This window comes from Bidens hawaiensis, unplaced genomic scaffold, assembly GCF_021521415.1.
Source record: "Bidens hawaiensis isolate Kalapana, Puna unplaced genomic scaffold, B.hawaiensis_p1.1 tig00023071_1, whole genome shotgun sequence".
In the NCBI taxonomy this organism is placed as follows: domain Eukaryota; kingdom Viridiplantae; phylum Streptophyta; class Magnoliopsida; order Asterales; family Asteraceae; genus Bidens; species Bidens hawaiensis.
In genome coordinates, this window is record NW_027493615.1 from 344,874 (window position 1) to 363,508 (window position 18,635).

Sequence of the window (18,635 nt, forward strand, 5' to 3'; positions counted from 1 at the left end):
ATGTATTGAAGACACGTCTGTTGGGAGTCCCAACAACATAACCGACTAAGATTCCTTCATCGGCTACTTCACCAAATTTAGAATTTGTCTTCAAAATCGAACAAGGGGACCCGAATGGTTCAAGACCACTCAAGTTGGGCTTTCTCCCATGCATAAGCTCATAACACGTTTTACCAAGTCTTTTAACAGTTAAGACCCTATTCAGAACATAACAAGCTGTAGCAACAGCTTCAGCCCAAAACACCACAGGAAGCTTCGAATCAGCGAGCATAGTTATGGCTCCTTCAATTAACGTTCTGTTCTTCCTTTCAGCCACTCCATTCTGTTGCGGTGTATACGGAGCGCTGTATTGGTGTTCAATCCCTCTCTGAACAGTTCTAATGTGAGACGAAGTTTGGGATGTATAGATCCCAAATTATACATCCGAAGTGAGACGAAGGTCTTGCTCATGCTAGGTCTTGGTTCTTGAAAATATTAAAATATCATCAATAAAAACAATGATGAATTTGTCAAGTTACGGTTTGCAGATGCGGTTCATGAGGTCCATAAGCACTTCGGGTGCATCAGTCAAGCTAAAGGGCATGACCATGAACTCGTAGTGTCCATAGCGGGTACGAAAGGCGATTTTGGGCACGAGAATTCGCAGTTGGTGATAACCCGAGCGGAGATCAATTTTTAAAAACAAGTGGCTCCTTGAAGCTAATTGAAGAGATCATCAATCCTCGGTAGTGGGTACCGATTCTTGATGGTAAGTTTATTTAGTTCTCGGTAGTCGATGCACATTCGGAAAGATCCGTCCTTCTTTTTGACGAAAAGGACAGGAGCTCCCCAAGGTGAGAAACTGGATCGAATAAATCCTTTGTCGAGAATTTCTTGAAGTTGGCTAGAGAGTTCTTGCATTTCGGACAGGGATAAGCGGTATGGAGATTTGGCTATGGGAGTTGAACCGGGTATAAGGTCGATTCAAAATTCGACTTGTCGAGACGGAGGAATTCCTGGCAAGTCGTCGGGAAAAACTTCGGGATAGCCTTTGACAACGGGAATGTCTTGAATCTTTTTCCCTTCGGATTTCTTGTCAATCACATGGGCTAAATAGGCATAACATTTTTTCCTCAAAAGTTTATGGGCCTTCATACAAGAGATGATTTATAGGTTACGATCGGGTTTTTTCTCCTTGAATGATTAGCGTTTCACCGGATGGTAATGGGATACCGAATGAGCTTCTCGGCACATACAACTTCGGCTTGATTACGAGATAACCAATCCATTCCCATAACTAGGTTAAAGCTACCAAGCTTAAATGGAATTAGATCGATATTAAGAGAATGATCATCAAAAGTCAAGGTGCAATAGCGTATAATAGTATTGGCATGGACAGATTTACCATTGGCTAGGCTGACGGTGCAAGGGACGTCTAGATTAGCCGGTTTCAAATTAACGAGGGATTCCAAATCAAAATATTTAAAGGCGGATCAAGATTACACATAGATAGATTAGGGAAATAAAAAGGCAGATCAATACTCCAAGTCTAATAAGTCCGCTAGACTTCAAGATAGTTGTAATGGGCCAGCCCCATTTGCTAGTGGCATCATCTTCGATCTCATCGTCAAGAAGTATATTACTTCCTACGGAGTAATTGACTAACGGGTCTTAGAATTATTCGATTGGGCCTATTAGTTCTTTATGGGTGGGGGAAGGAGTTCTCATTAAACGGGCCCAACTAATTGGGCTGTGGGTGGAGATACTTGGTGATGGAGGGTTCAAAGACACGTCCAAGTCTTCTAGCGCAATGTAGTCTTCGTCCAACGGTGGTAAGGGGATGTGGGAGTTTTCGGATTCAAAAGACATGCTACAAAAAGGAAGTTAGTACATCTAATAGAATATAATTTCAACATAAGGGACATCTTAGACGTAGGTCGGTTACTAACTCTCTATGACCACGGCTCTGATACCAATTTGTCACACCCCCCGGCCGAAGGCGGAAACGCCGGGGCGTGCGTAGATTGAAATCATGCACATGGTTTTAAATGTAAAAACTCTTATTAAAATAAACCAACACGTTGTTCAAACCAAACATAATCCAAAATAGAAAACATGACATAGCAATTAAACTTCTAACTCTGACACATCCCCTAAGTGATACTTCAAGAATCTTCCTTAATTTTCAATACCTGAAAAGGAGTGTTAACTAAAAATAGTTGGTAAGAACATTGGTTTTAAATTTAAAATTATGGAGTAATATGTTTTATGTTGAAAATATACCATATGTGTTAAGTTACTTTATATATTTAGTGATTACAATCAAACCTCTGACACGATTAGCGAGTCGTCTAATCCACGATTAGACTATTATATTTAATGTTTAACGATCGTCGAATTCTGAACACACAGGCCTCTACCCGAGGCCTGAGTGGGCAGGTCGGGCCAATAGATCTATCATCATACTACCACGGGCTTAACAAGTTAATGGTTGTACATGCGATTAAGTATATACCCGTAATGATCACACACAATGAATATTATGAATAAAGCTTAAATCAAATAGCATTTATAAAACGTAGAATAAATAAGTTGCATGTTTCCACCCCAAAGTATAAAAATCTTAAAAACATGTAAAAGGGGCTATGAATTCACATTGCTTGATAGATGAACACAAGCAAGAGTTAGTTGAACCGGTCACGGGATGCCCTGGATTAAGTTTAAATTTTAAATTAGTTAGAGTCTCATACTAGAACGTTCTAAACCAAGAGCATGACCTCCAGTAAGTTGATTCCCAGGTAAGAGTCACGGGTCCAACGGGATTATTTACGCCACTCTTGCCTTAGGCAGAACCGTTTGCTCGTCAGATACATGCATACCCGATTTATACTCTATTTGTATACTAGCTCAAAATGTTTTAGAATGGTTGTGATAAATAAGAAAGTACGTGGTTAAAAGTGTAATATCATATAGTTTTGTGTATTTATTGCCATTTAGGAAAGTATAGGGTTCAAAGTGTAAATATTATAGTTTAGGATGTTTATTGACATTTATGAAAGCATATGGTTTAAAGTGTAAATACTATAATTTATGATATTTATTGACATTTATGAAAGTATAGGGTTTAAAGTGTAAATATTATAATTTATGATATTTATGATAATTTTTTGAGTTTTTGAAGATCATAAAAATATTCATAGTTGTTCATGGAAAAATTATACTTTTGATCCAAGATCTTTAGAAAATAATTGTAATTTCTTGGAATAACATGATCATCATAATCTTTAAAGCAAAAAGTAAGGGTTTTATTAACAATTTATGATGATTATGGTGAGAGTATATGAACAACTATGAAGATTCAAAGGGAAACTCAAGAACATAAAAACAAACAAGAAGAAATTCATAATAGAAAGCAAAATGTATAAAAACATCAATGAAAAGAAAAATAATTATAAAGACTTACTTGTTTATGCTTAGAGAGAAAGAGAGAATGAGATTTTGTTTGGAAAATAATGAGAATGAGAGCCTCTATATTGATAGTGAAGGCAAGGAGGTTTGCATACAATTGAGATAGAGATAAATGTTGTTTAAATATCAAAAGACCACCTTAGAGATGATGATAATGATAATAATTATAAAATAAATACAATTATTATTATTATTATTATGATAATCATAAAACAAATATAATACCATGGTTTTGGTTAAGTGTACAACAATTTTTTTCAAACCTTTTTTTATTTTTATTTTTTTTTCAAATTAAATTAACTAGATAAACTTACTTGTGAAACAGGTAGAAGGTTTTAGAATGTACCATATTTTAACCACATGATAAATTTAAATACTTAGGATAAAATTAATTATAACAAAATATTTTGTTACATGTTATAAAATATTAATCTAGGCATTCCGGTTCAACGTGTCATATTAACGATTAAGCATGATTATGATAAAATGAACATAGGATCATATAGTTATGTATACAAATTTAATGTTATTCAATAACTAACATATAATTCAACACTAATAAATTTAGACAATTAAATGAATACGAGAACTTCATTAATTGAGTAAAAAAAACTAGCGTTTATTAAAAAAAAATTCTTAGATGTTACAGGCTTGTCACTTTACAAGTGAGTTTTTCTACTTGTTTTGTGATGTTTGTTGATCGTTTTTAGAATTATTATATTTTGTTGACTGGTTGTAAAATTGTAATTGCAAGATATGGGATATTGCGGGGCAGGAGAGGTTTCAGAGTGTTGGTGCTGCATTTTATCCAAGAGCAGATTGTTGTGTTCTTGTGTATAATGTGCATGTCATGCGATCTTTTCACGCACTTAACAATTGGCATGAGGAATTTCTCAGAGAGGTACATATTTAATATATACCGGTCTCATTTTTATTTCTTCACGAACTTTTCTACGGTTATAACTATTTGTGTGGAACTATTTACGCAAATTAGGCATGATTTGCTAGAGGTGCACCGACATGGCCCATGATAAGAGTTCGTGGAGACGTAGGATTAAGGTTAAAGATTTTTAGGGGATGAAATTCTTGGGTCTTAGCTTTGTACGTCTTAGGGGCTTAGATTATAGTCTTATAGTTCATCTTAGGTGGATTTTTCATGTGATTGCCTTCGTATATTTATGTCTATATGTGTTCTAGGAAATTATATATGTGTGTTTGTAGTTTACTATGTCACTCTGCCATCACTTGCTTTGGTATTGGTACATGTACGTTTGTATGTTATTTCTTTTGGATTAGGGGTCTCTCTGGAGCAGTCTTTCTATCCTCATGAATATATAAAGGTATAATTTGCCTACATCCCCCTTCCACAGACCCTACCAATTGCTTTTTTTATTTGTAGGATTTACATGGTACGATTTTTGTTGTATAAGTTTGTATATCGTATTCAACATCCTTCGTGTTTTAGCTCTGTATGTCAAGACATTGTGTTTGGAAATTTTGATTTGTGAAATATTAAGTTTGTAATTACTAGAGAACACATGACAAATTGGAATGCTTAATTTACTTTTACTTTTCTAAGATATATGTAGTCATTGAAACTACATCTTTGTTTAGTTTTGTCTCGGTTAGAGTATATTATTAATGTCACACCCACAAAATCCATTAAAGGAGTTTTACCGTCAGATGGTGTGAACTAACAGGATCGGAATCATTAGTTATATTAAACACGAAAATTAAAGTTTTCAAAAACAACCAAGACATACAAGTCTTAAGTAAAAATGCGGAAGCATAAATTGTAAATAGTTGTGCCACACAGGACGACTTAGAGAAACACAGTTATCATGATAAAATTTAATAAAAAGTTAAAGCAACAGAGTTCAGGGTATGCATGTCCTATACTGCTCTCCCGCCCCGGCTACCTGAGATAAACATACTAAAAGTGTCAACACAGGGTTGGTGAGTTCACAGGTTTAAGTCAATTTAAGCGTTGCGTTTTAGCGTTACCAGATAGTGTTAAGTCAATTATATATCAATAGGTAGCTAACCTATCAAGCATGTATTACTAAGAGTTCGACACCGAAGCTGACTATTTATACTATTGCCTTGCCACCATGTCAACCACGACCATGGTAAATGTGTTAGCCAAAATTACACCCACTCGACCTACAGTCGAGCTTAGAGTTGGGTGGGGTTTGTCAAACCCAGTAGTACTACTCGAAGGTGACTCGCTATTATCCAATATTAACCTGTTCGATGTTCAGAAGGACTTAGTTGGTTTTTTGCCACTTAGCCTTACAAGTGACATACAATGAGTAACAGAATCTAAATCGTTGGAGTATGTTATCTCCCCCTAATAAAAGCAATAAAAGAGTAAAAAGGGCCTGAAACTCACTGTTTGCGAAGTTAACAAAAAGATCCGAGAAAAGTGTGCGTCTCAAAAATCCACACTAGTGCTCTAAAAACAAAAATGAGATTTCTAAGTGTTTAAACTACGAATGAGCCTCTAGACTCGACACACATAAGTTATGCATGAGATGTGTTCGTGTTACTTTGTGGAATAAGTGCGACTTGACAAACACGTTGGTGAATTAGTTACATGTGTGAACAAGTATAGTATTAAATGTTACCATGGTACATTACCAATAAATTATCTCCCACAAGGGCAAATATGTCAAACACATAGCAAACGTCGATCAATTAATCATTTTTCATGTTAACTGAAGGAATACAGCAGCTAAGTTACCGATACAGATTTTAACACGTCAAGATTCCTCTATTTCATAAATCATAACATGTAAATAAAATCACCAAAAATCATCACAGAAGAACACGTGAGTTATGTTTCTAAAAATATTTTTATTATATTTTTACTACATACGGTTTTCTCACAATGATCAAAACAATACAGTAAACACACAGCAGTCATTATCATACGCAACCAAACTTTATTTTCTATTCCCGTTATATGGCTAATCCAATTAATTCAAGGCTAATTGGGTTAGATTTCTCACTCAAATTATTAACTTCCTGAAGTGGAATCAACTCAATCGGTCTTGTCGTTTGTGAGCTATACTAATTACGAAACAGCCTACAAGCAGGCTTCCCGAAACAGACTTGCACATCAGATTTGTAAATTAATAAAAACTAACTTTTATATGTCCAAAAATTACTAACTCAAACTCTTTAGAAACTAGACTCGACCTACTATATCATAGAATCAATAATCTCTTAAAAACACGTCGTTAACATCAAGTTACAGTCGTTTTAACATGCAATTATGAATCTGTCCAGCATCAGTTTTCATCAAAGACTCAACAAACTATTAACCTATGAACTAACAATCATGCATACAACCCTAGCATATCAATAATCAACATGTTTAACAATTAGGGTTTATGATCATCATGTTCAATCATGCAATTAATTGGTAGAATAGATTAGATATAGTGTTTAATTTACCTAGTTAGCCTCTTGGATCTACAAAACAACTTGTATACACCTTGTATGTATGTGTGTGTGGGTTCGATCAATCAAGAGAGGGGATGTGTGTGTGTGGTGGGGGGGGGGGGGGGAGCTGCCATCGACCAAGAGAGGGAGGGAGGGAAAGGTTAGGGTTTATTATTTTTAGTTGTTTATATAATGATTAAATAATTACAAGTTACAACTAGCACCCTCAACTCTTATGTTGTGAAATTTTAGCATAACTTGTTTATTTTCTTCATAATATGAGGTTATACATGTAAGCACCAAGTAACACATAAATGTAACACATAATTATCAAATACTTGTTTATTATATTTATTTTTTGTTCACCAACGCTTTGAGTCGACTCGTGTGTGTTTCGGTGAAACTCCGAAAGACTACTTGTGTAATGATTTTCATGCATCATTTAAACCCTAACTAAATGTAATGAGATATGCGTTAACTAGAATGACATAGTTCGTGTGATCTCGCGTTTGAATTAACGGAGTTCGGATTAATGGAGTTAACCTGAAATTGACGAGTGTCACATCATTACTATGTTGAAAGACTTTTTGTCCCGAAAATGTGTGTCACGTCGCGATGGCTGTCTGAAAAGGCAAAAATTTTCAGTTTTTCACATCATCCCCTTGTAGAAAGAAATTTCTTCCCGAAATTTAATTCATACCTATGGTGTTGTCTGACGGTTAGTTGGCTTTCGCGGTTTTCGGTGCTTGGTCAACCCTTCGAAAAGGTGAGAATACTTTTTCATCATTTGATCCTCGCGTTCCCATGTGAACTCCTGTCTACGTCTTGAGTTCCAACGAACTTTAACAGTAGGAATCTTGCTGTGTTTGAGTTTTTTGGTTTCCTAATCCAAAACTTCGACTGGTTCCTCGATGAAGCGTAACTGTTCATCAACTTGCTACTCGTCCAAAGGGACTGCTAGTGTTTCGTCAGAAAGGCATTTCTTCAAGTTGGATACATGTAAAACATTGTGTACACCACTGAGTTCTGCTGGTAAATCCAATCGGTATGCTACTGGGCCGATACGTTCAGTTATCCGAAATCGGCCAACGTATCGTGGATTTAGTTTGTTTTGTTTCCCAAAATGAACTACACCTTTCCAAGGTGAGACTTTCACTAAAACCTTGTCATCCACTTGGAATTCCAGAGGTTTTCGGCGCTTGTCGGCGTAACTCTTTTGGCGATCCCGTGCTGCCGCCATGCGATTCCGGATTTGGACAATCTTTTCTGAGGTTTCAAGTACTAATTCCGGACCAGTGATTTGGCTGTCACCCACTTCTGCCCAACAAAGAGGCGATCAACACTTTCGTTCGTACAACGCTTCAAACGGCGCTGCTTTAATACTTGCGTGGTAGCTGTTATTATACGAAAACTCTACCAGGGGCAAGTGGGGTTCCCAACCCTTTACAAAATCCAATACGCATGCACACAACATGTCTTCCAAAGTTTGAATGGTGCGTTCACTTTGCCCATCCGTTTGAGAATGGTATTCTGTGCTCATGTCCAGGCGGGTGCCTAGGGCGTTCTGTTGTGACTTCCAAAAGTTTGAAGTGAAATGGGAATCTCGATCAGATATGATTGAGACAGGCACTCCATGTCTAGACACTACTTCTTTCATGTAGACGCGAGTCAGTCTTTCCATTCTGTCTGATTCCTTGATCGTTAGGAAATGCGCAGACTTAGTCAACCGATCAACGATCGCCCAGATGATATCGCATCCCGTCGGTGTTTTGGGTAAGCCTGTGATGAAGTCCATGGAAATGTGTTCCCATTTCCACGTTGGAATTTCCGGTTGCTGTAACAGACCAGATTGTTTCGGATATTCCACCTTGACCCTTGCACAAGTTAAACATTTGCTCATGTAGGTGGCAATGTCGGCTTTCATGTTTGGCCACCAGTAAAGTACCTTCAGGTCATGGTACATTTTTTCTGAGCCAGGGTGAATGGAATATTGGGACTTGTGTGCCTCTTCTATCACCAGATTTCTCAAGTCTCCGTATCGAGGGACCCAAATCCAGTTTTCAAAATATCGGAACCCGTCCGATTTGGTTTCAAGTTGCTTATCCATACCTCGCATGATTTCTGATGGGAGGTTATCGTCTTTCAAAGCTTTGAGTTGATCATCACGAATCTGATCAGGCAAGTTGGCATGAATTGTAAGTTGTAATGCTTGCACCCGTCTAGGCTTAACGGTTTCCTTTCTACAAAGAGCATCTGCCACTACATTGACCTTGCCAGGGTGGTACTTGATGGCACAATCATAATCCTTAAGTAGCTAGACCCAACGACGCTGTCGCATGTTCAACTCCTTTTGATTGTAGATATGTTGAAGACTCTTGTGGTCGGTGTAAACGATGAATTTGGTACCGTACAAGTAATCTCTCCATATCTTAAGGGAAAACACCACAGCTCCGAGTTCTAAGTCATGGGTCGTATAGTTCTTCTCGTGTACCTGTATTTGTCGAGAGGCATAGGCTATAATCTTCTCAAGTTGCATTAACACGCAACCGACACCCTGTATCGATGCATCGCAATGTACTTCAAAATTTTCTGTTCCCTCGGGGTGGGCTAGGATAGGCGCGCTACAGAGTTTTGTTTTCAATAGTTGGAAGGAAGACTCCTGCACGTCACCCCAATTGTACTTAGTACCCTTGTGAGTCAGTGCGGTGAGGGGTTGAGCAATCTTTGAAAATCCGTCAATGAAACGTCGGTAGTAGCCAGCCAGTCCTAGGAATTGTCGCACCTCAGTCGGAGTCTTAGGTGCTTCCCAGTTTTTGATGGTCTCTACCTTGCCTGGATCGACATGGATACCACTCTCATTCGCATTTCGAGAGCTTAGCGTACAGTTGTTCCTTATTTAGCAATTCCAGGATTAACCAAATGTTCTTCATGATCGGTCTTGTCCTTGGAGAAGACGAGGATATCGTCCATGAAAACAATAACAAACTTGTCAAGGTACGCCTTGCATACTCTGTTCATGTGGTCCATAAATACGGCTGGTGCATTTGTTAAGCCAAAAGGCATAACCGAAAACTCATAGTGACCGTACCGAGTTCTGAACGCCGTCTTTGAAATGTCTTCTTCGCGCACTCTTAATTGATGGTAACCAGATCCCAGATCGATCTTCGAGTAGTAACTCGATCCTTGAAGCTGGTCGAAAATATCATCAATTTGGGGTAGGGAATAACGGTCCTTGATCGTCACCTTATACAACTCACGGTAGTCGATGCACATGCGGAAAGTCCCGTCTTTCTTTCGGACAAATAGGACAGGGGATCCCCATGGTGATGAGTTTGGTCGGATGAAACCCTTATCCAACAAGTCCTGCAACTGAGTGGACAATTCCTGAAGCTCCGCCGGTGCGAGCCGATACGGGGCTCGTGCTATGGGTTCCGCACAAGGGGCTAAGTCGATTTGGAACTCGACTTGACGAATGGGTGGGAGTCCTGGCAAGTCTTCCGGGAAGACTTCGGGAAACTCTCGCACAATCAGTATGCCTTCGATCTGCTTCTCCTCCTCGGTTTTCTCGATAACATGAGCTAAAATCGCCAGATGACTCTTTCGTAAATATTTCTGCGCCTTCATGAGGGTGATGATGCTAGTGGTCATGCCGCTCTTCTCGCCCTGTACCGAGATGATTTCGCCAGAAGGAGTAGTGATATGAACTATCTTATCATGGCATATAATCTCAGCTCTATTCTCGGATAGCCAGTCCATGCCGACAACAACGTCGAAACTACCAAGTGTGAAGGGTATGAGGTCGATATCGAAGGTATGACCCGACAGTTTCAACTTACATCCCGCTAGTACATGAGTTGTTTCGATAGACTTACCGTCAGCTAATTCAACAGGAAACTTAGCATCTAACGGGGTTGGAGTTAAGTCTAAGAGTTCACTAAAGGCTTTCGACATAAAAGTCCTATCAGCTCCAGTGTCAAACAATATAGAAGCAAAACTGTCGTTTACAGGAAAATTACCGGTAACCACGTTCGGATCTCTGCGGGCCTGGCCCGATCCAATGACAAAGGCTCTACCCTTAGTACCGCCTCCGTTGTTGTTTTTGCCTCCGTTACCCTCATTTTGTTTCAGCTTAGGATAGTCTTTCCTGAAATGACCCTCCTGACCACACTCAAAGCACCCTTTCATTGTTGCAGGCTGTTTAGGATCACCCTTTCCCGCGAGTTCTCCTCTAGAGTCCTTAGCCTGATGACCCAATTTACCGCATCGCATACACTTGATACGGTCGCATAGGCCAACATGGTGATAGTTGCACTTGTTACACTTTGGGTACTTTCCAGCATATTTGCTCGAACCCTGTCCGCCACCGTTGTTGTTGTTGGAACTCTGATTATTGAAGTTCCGAGCGAGTTTGGGTTTACGATGGTGTTGTTGCTACGGGGGGTTCGATGATGAGGACCTTGTGTTGTCAAATTTCCTCTTTCCATTCCCGGAGTTGTTGTTGTATTTGATCGAGTTGTCAAGGGTTTTAGAGGTGGAACCTTTAGGTGGTAACGCACCTTGGGCCACTTCTTGATCCTTCAGCTTGTGGGCTATTCAGATCGCTTGCTGAATAGTGCTCGGTTTGGAAGACGTCACCATACCCTGAATCTGGGGTACCAAACCATCAATATACATCTCAATCCTCTTACTTGGCAGGTCTACCATCCGCGGGCACATCACTGCCAGTTCGTGAGAACGAGTGGTGTAGGCTTCAATTTCAGAGCCCACCATCTTCAAAGCCCAAAATCCTGACTCCAGTTTGGAGATCTCCTCTCTAGGACAATACTCCTCTCGCATCATATTCTTGAATTCTTCCCAATTCATAGAATTCACCAACTCTAATTCGAGTATTTGCACATTTGAATTCCACCAAGTGAGGGCTGCATCTTGCAGTGTTCCAGCAGCAAACTTGACCCTGCTGGCTGGTGGATAGTCGCACATCTCAAAGGCTGACTCTGCCTTCTTGGCCCAATGCAGGAAACCTATGGCTCCCTCAGTGACCTTAAACGAATTGGGTTTATAGTCCAGGTAATTCTTGAAGGTACAAGCTCCGACTTGATTCTGAACATGTGCAGCCAGAGTTGCCGCCGCATGGTCGTTCAGAAGGGCTTGGTGTTCTGCTGCGGTCATGTTGATGTTACTGCGACCACGTCCAGCATTTCTTTCAGACATCTCCTAGAATCACAGCATAAAATGTTAGACATGAACTCTCGGTTTCATATGCAACACACCATACATGTAATAAAAGGTAGAAAAGAAAGGAAAGAAAAAGAAATAGAAACATCGCATCACAAGCATATAATAATTCATGATTAAAACCATTTTATCCGCTACAAAGTGTTTGAAATCAATCCATAAAATTATAGAAAAATATAAGTTTGAATGGAGACAACCCCTCCATCTAGGTGTTATCATTCTTAGATGTCGTCATCTAAGGACTCGTCAGAGTGTGCCTCCTCCTCATCCGGCTCTTCCTCCGGTTCTTCTTCAGGTTCCTCCTCAGGATCTTCTTCAGAATCCTCCTCCGGTTCTGCTGCGTTCGGAGCGATATGCGCCTCTAGTGTGTCGCAACGAGCTAGAGCTGCCTCTGCAAGGCCTCTTACATTCCAAACTTCTTCATGCAAGTCTATCATCTCTGATTGCATTTTGGTCACTATCTTCATTTCCTGAACATGAGCATCCTGAACTTCCTTCATTGCTTTGGTCAGGTAGGAAATTCTCCTCCAAGTATCAGCTCCATCCCCTTTCAATTCAGTAACCTTCGCTCTCGTCAAGTGCCTAATGTCAACTTCACACTCCAAACAGGAGGCGAGAGCTGCGAAGGCGCGCTCCATTGGTTGGGTTAGAGGTGGTAGCGTGTTGAAGGACGTAGGACATCCCGGGAGAGGTAGTGGGGGAAATTGCTCACGGTAAACAATCCGTTCGATCAAACTTGAGTACCAATCCCAGTTACCGTTGCACTCGTAAACGTCTCCAGATGGGCCGTGCCTCTTCCATGCATGGGCTGCTAGTGTTGGGACTACTCGAGGTGGTGATGGGTTAGGAAGCTGTGGTTCCTTTCCTGGGGCATGGGACACCGGGTCGGATGATGATGATGGCGTTGACATCCCTACAGGATAAGTCGTGCATAGGTTACGCGCATATGAGTGAATGAGGAAAAAGAAGTAAAGAAAGTGAGCAGTCAAATATATATATATATATATATATATATATATATATATATATATACTTATATGCAGTGCGTAAGATCATAACTAATGGGTCGTTGCGGTTATAGTCTAGTATGAATGCAATTCTAGTTCGCTATAACCAATGGCTCTAATACCAATCTGTCACAACCTCAAAATCCACTAATGGAGTTTTACCGTCAGAGGGTGTGAACTAACAAGATCTGAATCATTAGTTATATCAAACAAGAAAATTAAAGTTTTCAAAAACAACCAAGATATACAAGTCTTAAGTAAAAATGCGGAAGCGTAAATTGTAAAGCAAATAGTTGCACCACACATGAATACTTAGAGAAACACAGTTATCATGATAAAATTAAATGAAAAGTTAAAGCAACAGAGTTCAGAGTATGCATGTCCTATACCGCTCTCCCGCCTCGGCTACCTGAGATAAACATACTAAAAGTGTCAACACAGGGTTGGTGAGTTCACAGGTTTAAGTCAATTTGAGCGTTGCGTTTTAGCATTACCAGATAGTGTTAAGTCAATTATATATCAATTGGTAGCTAACCTATCAAGAATGTATTACTAAGTGTTCGACACCGAAGCTGACTGTTTATACTATTGCCTTACCACCATGTCAACCACGACCATGGTAAATGTGTTAGCCAAAATTACACCCACTCAACCTACAATCAAGTTTAGAGTTGGGTGGGGTTTGTCAAACCCAGTAGTACTAATCAAAGGTGACTCGCTATTATCAAATATTAACCGGTTCGATGTTCAGAAGGACTTAGTTGGTTTATTGCCACTTAGCCTTACAAGTGATATACAATGAGTAACAAAATCTAAATCGTTGGAGTATGTTATCTCCCCCTAATAAAAGCGATAAAAGAGTAAAAGGGGCCGTGAAACTCACTGTTTAAGAAGTTAACAAAAAGATCCGAGAAAAGCGTGCGTCTCAGAAATCCTCACTAGTTCTCTAAAAAAATGATATTTCTAAGTGTTTAAACTACGAGTGAGTCTCTAGACTCGACACACATAAGTTATGCATGAGATGTGTTCGTGTTACTTTGTGGAATAAGTGCGGCTCGACAAACACGTTGGTAAATTAATTACATGTGTGAAAAAGTATAGTATTAAATGTTACCATGGTACATTACCAATAAATTATCTCCCACAAGGGAAAATATGTCAAACACATAGCAAACATCGATCAATTAATCACTTTTCATGTTAACTCAAGGAATACAACAGCTAAGTTACCGAGACAGATTTTAACACGTCAAGATTCCTCTATTTCATAAATCATAACTTGTAAATAAAATCACCAAAAATCATCACAGAAGCACACGTGAGTTATGTTTCTAAAAGTATTTTTATTATATTTTTACTACATACGGTTTTCTCACAATGATCAAAACAATACAGTAAATACACAGCAGCCATTATCATGCGCAACCAAACCTTATTTACTATTCCTGTTACATTCTTAATTCAATTAATAAAAGGACAATTGGGTTAGATTCCTCACTCAAATTATTAACTTCTAGAAGTGGAATCAACTCAATCGGTCTTGTCGTTTGTGAGATATACTAATTACAAAACAGCCTCCAAGCAGGCTTCCCGAAACAGACTTGCACATCAGATTTGTAAATTAATAAAAACTAACTTTTACGTCCAAAAATTACAAAATAAGACTCTTTAAAAACTAGACTCGACCTACTAAATCATAGAATCAATAATCACTTCAAAACACATCATTAACATCAACTTACAGTCGTTTAACATGCAATTATGAATCTGTCCAGCATCAGTTTTCATCAAAAACTCAACAAACTATTAACCTATGAACTAACAATCATGCATACAACCCTAGCATATCAATAATAAACATGTTTAACAATTAGGGTTTATTATCATCATGTTCAATCTTGCAATTAATTGGTAGAATAGATTAGATATAGTGTTTAATTTACCTAGTTAGCCTCTTGGATCTTCAAAACAACTTGTAAACACCTTGTATGTATGTGTGTGTGGGTTCGATCGATCAAGAGAGGGGATATGGGGTGGGCTGCCGTCGACTAAGAGAGGGAAGGAGGGAAGGGTTAGGGTTTATTATTTTAATTTGTTTATATAATGATTAAATAATTACAAGTTACAACTAGCACCCTCAACTTTTATCTTGTGAAATTTTAGCATAACTTGTTTATTTTCTTCATGATATGAGGTTATACATGTAAGCACCAAGTAACACATAAACGTAACACATAATTATCAAATACTTGTTTATTATATTTATTATTTGTTCACCAACGGTATGAGTCGACTCGTGTGTGTTTCGGTGAAACTCCGAAAGACTAGTGTAATGATTTTCATGCTTCATTTAAACCCTAATTAAATGTAATGAGATATGCGTTAACTAGAAAGGCATAGTTTGTGTGATCTTGCGTTTGAATTAACGGAGTTAGGATTAACGGAGTTAACCTGAAATTGACGAGTGCCACAATTAAGATACACATTCATAGTTTCCATGCTGATTGTACACCTGTAAACTTGATTTTGTTAGAAGTAATTTCAAACTACTAGTCACAAGTCGGTGAACTTAAGGGACCAATATTGACAAGTAGGTCATAGTTGGTTGTGTTTCCTAATTACGTTATGTTTCCTAATTGTATTGTAAATAGAATAGGTAATGTCTTGGATAACAAGTTAGGTTGGTCTATATAAACCAAGTTATGTTAGACATTAGAGATTGTGATGTGTGATGTGTAACCGAGTTAGGGTTCATCTAGAGACACACGAGAGATGTAACCGAGTTAGGGTTATCTAGATGCAACCGAGTTAGGGTTCATCAAGATTCAAATTGAGTTAGGGTTTGAGAGATTGCAATCAGTTTTTAGAGTTTGATTTTCTTATTAATATAAACGAGAGTTATTCGGTTTAGTTCATGATTGATTATCGATACGGGACTTGAGATTTTCTTATTGCTAATGCTTCCATGTATTACTGTGCTTATTTTGTTTACATGTTTTGTTCTTTCATATTTATAGATATACACTCTTAACATGTACATAGAAGTAAGTTCTTTAGATGGTATGGTGTTTTTCGTTTTTGGTAGAATGCTAGATTGCTCTTTACGGTGAATAATGCTTGTATCATGAAACCATAATGTTGGTTTATACGTATTTTCATAAGCACTTTAAATGCAGGAAAAAGCATATATGCCATATGCATATGTACTTTGCAGTTTGGTTCATTAAAGCTAATCAAACTTTGTTCTTAACATTCTGTTTTTTTCGAAACCTCTCGTGTTATGGTGTTATGCTCAAGATAAACAAACCGTATATACTTTGTGGAAGAATTTATTCTATTTCTTTAACTAATTAAACTTAATAAAAGAGATTTGAAATACTTAGCATGTACTTTTAACATTCACTCGATACTGATTATTTTCAGGTAAACCCAGCAGACCCCGATAAAGTTCCTTTCATATTACTTGGTAACAAGACCGATATCAACAGGGGAAATAGCCGAGTTGTAAGTCTCACTATATTAATCACGTTTAAACTTTTAATTTTTTGCAATTTACTAAAGTAATCTGAATTTAGGTTTCTGAGAAGAAGGCAAAAGAATGGTGTGCTGCAAAAGGGAATATACCTTAGTTTGAGACATCTGCAAAAGAAGATCATAATTTGGATGCTGCATTCTTGTCTTGTCATAACTGCAATGACAAACCAGGATGAGATGTAAGTTCACATTATATACACACACATATAAATAACTGACAATAGACATGAGACTGATGTATAATATGGTTGACAATAGGAAAAAAACATGTGAGGTCTACTTTATGATTTATATTGTCTCAAAATATGTTCTATCGGCCCAGATTGTTGGTACATGTGTGTCAGTAGTTCATAGTCTAGCATTTGTAATCGAGTCTGTAATGTAATTATGTTTATGATTATGTTTATGTTTTTGTACGTGCAAAGTTGTCAACAAGTTCGCTCAGGCGAACTTGTTGAACCAGCGAAGTTATTGACAACTTCGCCTATGGCGAAGTTGTCGTGTTTATAAACTGTTCGCTGAAACAGTTTCGGTGGTTGGTTTTTAGGGTTTCGTTTCAGCTGTTCACTTCGTGTGTTACGTGTCAGTGTCTGTAATAGTGACCTCGAGTCACGTGTTCGGTTATCAATATAACGTGTTCGTTCATTGCTCGTGTGTTTTGGTTTATACATATTCTGCACTCGTATCTACCAACGCAGGGATTCCGCACCTGCGTTGTTAGTGACATCCCGTGTACGATCCGTCCGGGAACCTACAATTGGTATCAGAGCCATCGGCTCGATTGTGAGGTTCGGGATTTCACGCGGGTGTAGAAAACGTCTCGTTTGACCTATTCGCGGGACGTGTTTTTGTTGGGATTGTGTTTTACTCGTGTTTGACAGTCATTTTCAAGCCATTACATCGATCGAAAACTGCTAGATTGACGAAATCAGATCTGAACAGTTTCCTTGTTCATCGGGCGAAGTTACAGTTCTTCAGGCGAAGTTGCCGTCACTGGAAGTAGGGTTTCGGCGAAGATATAAGGATTAAGCGAAGTTAATCACAACTTCGCCTACCTCATAAGTTCGCTTAAGCGAAGTTATCCTCAACTTCGCTTACCTCCCAAGTTCGCTTACCTCCTAAGTTCGCTCATTCTAAGCGAAGTTATTTTTAACTTCGCCCAGTCAAGCGAATTTAAGACCCAGCGAAGTTCACTTTCCAGCGAAGTTAACTTTCAAGCGAAGTTATTATTAACTTCGCCTACTGTGCTGTTTTAAAATTTTTTTTTTCTTTTCAGGTTTTCAGGTTTTCGCAAAGATGTCGTCAATTAACATCTCCGATTTAGTCAAGATGGAAGTAGAAGCGGGGTCTGCCACTAAGGCCCCGAGGTTGATGAAAGGAACTGACTTCGTGGCATGGAAGGACAGATTCATCCAATACATTAAATACCAGGATGCAAAAATGTGGGTGTGCATCCAGGATGGATATATTCCCCCAACTATGCAATATGAAGGTCGTGATGTGGTTAAGAAGTATAGCAAAATGGAGGACGAAGAAAAGAAAATGTATGAGGCCGAGAGCAAGGCCCACGCTGCTATAACAATGGCACTTACTCAAGAGGTTCTCCATACGTTCCGAAAGTACACTTCTGCGAGAGAGCTTTGGGATGCTCTTGAAAATAGATTCGAGGGGAACGTGGGTATCCGTGCATCAAAGATTAAACTTTTGAAGACTCAGTTCTCCGTCTTCAAATTTTTGAAGAACGAATCACTGGATGATATTATCACCAGATACTATCACCTAATGACAGAGCTTAGCAATTATTCGATTGCTTACCGAGAAGAAGAGATCGTTGAAAAGCTTCTCGATGCTCTCCCACCGAAGTGGGAAATGTACACCGTTCTTATGAGGGAAGACAGAGACTTTCCTAATTATGATTTGGAAACGGCAGTAAACAAGCTCAGAACTTATGAGCTTAATATGGTT

General features: G+C 38.7%; 1 pseudogene; it reads left to right on the plus strand.

Annotated features, from left to right (window-relative positions):
* The window catches only part of LOC143566916 (ras-related protein Rab7-like), a 49,456-nt pseudogene extending 32,610 nt beyond the window's left edge, over positions 1-16,846 (plus strand).
* The last annotated feature ends 1,789 nt before the right edge of the window (positions 16,847-18,635 follow it).